We start from the raw sequence: 3,049 nt of genomic DNA, 5'->3' as shown, positions 1-3,049 counted from the left end.
TGAAACCCCGTCTCTACTAAAAATACAAAAATTAGCCAGGCGTGGTGACACATGCCTGTAACCCCAGCTACTCAGGAGGCTGAGGCAGGAGAACTGCTTGAACCTGGGAGGTGGAGGTTGAAGTGAGCTGAGATCGTGCCATGGCACTCCAGCCTGGGCAACAAGAGAGAAACTCTGTCTCAAAAAAAAAAAAAAAGAAAAAGAAAACCCCCGAAGCTGGTGATGAGCAGCTTCCCAATAAGATCTCGGGAGTTGGGTGAATGGGTACAAGCATGTGCACTAAGAGGCAAAATGCCAGTTTAACTGGGACATGATCTCCTGGGGACATTCAGTGGGTAAGGGAAGAGCGCCTCAAGTGACACAGTGAGACTCTGTCTCAAAGGAAAAAAAAAAAAAACCGCAGGAGGAGGGCTGAGTGCGATGGCTCTTTCGCCCAGGCTGGAGTGCAGGGCGCCATCTGAGTTCACTGCAACCTCCGCCTCCTGGGTTCAAGCAATCCTCCCACCTCAGCCTCCCACGTGGGATTATCGGCACCTGCCACCACATCCAGCTAATTTTTGTATTTTTAGTAGAGATGGGGTTTTGCCGTTTCGGCCAGGCTGGTCTGACCTCAAGTGATCCTTCCACCTCTGCCTCCCAAACTTCTGGGATTACAGGTGTGAGCCACTGTGCCCAGCCAACAGCTTTCACATTATAAAAGTCTAAGCAGAAGCTGGCAAGCTGCCAACAAGAATTTGCACTAATTCATTAATAAATATTTACTGAGTTTCTTCCTGCGTTTGCCAATTCCAAAGCAGAAGTTGGACAGACACCTAAAAGCCCTCTCTGTCCCTTACCCGAAGGGGACAAAAGGAAGCCGAGCAGGACAGGAGCCACTTAAGTCCCCTAAAGTAGGGGATTGCATACCCTGGCACCTCAGATAGTATCCAGTGGACAGCATGTGTTTCTTATGGGTTGATTTGTGACAAGTCCCTGGCCAAGTTTCCTTGTTTTATTTTTTTGAGACGGAGACTCTCTCCCAGGCTAGAGAGCAGTGACACGATCTCAGCCCACTGCAACCTCTGCCTCCCGGGTTCAAGTGATTATCCTGCCTCAGCCTCCTGAGTAGCTGAGATAACAGGAGCACACCACCATGCCTGGCTAATTTTTTGTATGTTTAGTAGAGACAGGGTTTCACCATATTGTCCAGGCTGGTCTGGAACTCCTGACCTCAAGTGATCCCCCCACCTCGGCCTCCCAGAGTGCGGGGATTATAGGCGTGAGCCACCACGCCCGGCCCTGGTCAGTCTTAAGGCCTGTGTTGATGTTAAACACTGGTCAGCTGCGCCTGAATTACAATGGCAGGAGGGTATAATGAGGCATGTCCAGCCACCCAATCCCATCCTGGGCTGAACTAGTGTTTTAGGTTTACTTTAGAATGCCCTTGGTCTAGAGGGAGGGTCTATTCAGTTACTTGGGGGACAGAGAATTGTATTTGTGGTTGACAGTAACATAATTGCAGCTGTAATTGGTTGAGTCCAGGTTATACTGGAGTAGGGTGTGTTGTGTCCCTAATCCTTTATGATGGTTGACCACACAGATATGCAAGAAAGGAAAGCCATATGATGACGAAGGCAGAGATTAACTCTGGGCCTCCAGAACTAAGGGAGAATGGGCTGGGTGCGATGACTCATGCCTGCAATCCCAGCACTGGGAGGCTGAGGCGGGTAGGTCACCTGAGGTAAGAAGTTTGAGGCCAGCCTGCCCAACACAGCAAAACCCCATCTCTACTAAAAACACAAAAATTGGCCAGGTAGGGTGGCTCACGCCTGTAATCCCAGTATTCTGGGAGGCCAAGACAGGCAGATCATGAGGTCAGGAGATCGAGACCATCCTGGCTAACGGTGAAACCCCATCTCTACTGAAAATACAAAAAATTAGCCGGGCATGGTGGCAGGCGCCTGTAGTCCCAGCGACTCGGGAGGCTGAGGCAGAAGAATGGTGTGAACCTGGGAGGTGGAGCTTGCAGTGAGCCGAGATCTCTAGCCTGGGCAACAGAGCAAGACTCTGTCTCAAAAAAAAAGAAAGAAAATCACAAAAATTAGCTGGGCATGATGGTGTATGCCTGTAATCGCAGCTGCTTGGGAGGCTGAGGTGGGAGAATTGCTTGAACAGGAGGCGGAGGCTGCAGTGAGCCAAGATCACTCCAACCTGGGAGACAGAGCGAGATCCTGTCTCAAAAAAAAAAAAAAAAAAACTAAAGGAGCATGATTTTCTTTTGATTTGAGGGACACAGTTGTGTGTTACCTTCTTAGAGCAACCCAGGAAACACATACAGCATCTAATGCATATTAATTGAATGGATTGCACAAACACGGAGCAAAAAGAGAACCCCATGGCTCAGCAGGAAAGCAGCTTAGAGACTAAAGGTTTCAGTGTCCTTGGCACAGGGCCAGTGGTCCTGGAGATTATTTCATGGACATTGTCCCAGTAAGTAAAATTCTGGAAATACTTTGATTCATTCAACAATATGGTCATGGGTCACTTAACAATAGGGATATGTTCTGAGAAATGTGTTATTAGGCAATTTTATGTTGTATGAACATCATAGAGTATATTTACACAAACCTAGATGGGGTGTGTGTGTGTGTATATATATTAAATGTATATATTTTTATATGGAAAAGCAAATCTCCCAGCACCATTACTGAGTATCAGTCATCTCCCGTACTTCATCTGCAATGCCGATAGCGAGTGCCAGAGATGAGGTTTCTATATATGCACTATTATAATATTTATGTGTTTATTTTTGAGACAGTCTTGCTGTGTCACCCAGGTTGGAGTGCTGTGGTGCCAACACAACTCACTGCTACCTCTGCCTTCTGGACTCAAGTGATCCTCCCGCCTCAGCCTCCCAAGTAGCTGGGACCACAGGCACTCACCACCACACTTGGCTAATTTTTGTATTTTTTTGTGGAGACGGGGTCTCACTATGTTGCCCAGGCTGGTCTTGAACTCCTGGGTTTAAGGGATCCCCTTGCCTCAGTCTCCCAAAGTGCTGGGTTACAGG

Source organism: Colobus angolensis, unplaced genomic scaffold (genome assembly GCF_000951035.1).
Source record: "Colobus angolensis palliatus isolate OR3802 unplaced genomic scaffold, Cang.pa_1.0 Scaffold25, whole genome shotgun sequence".
Classification (NCBI taxonomy): Eukaryota; Metazoa; Chordata; class Mammalia; order Primates; family Cercopithecidae; genus Colobus; species Colobus angolensis.
This window is presented reverse-complemented; position numbering follows the sequence as displayed.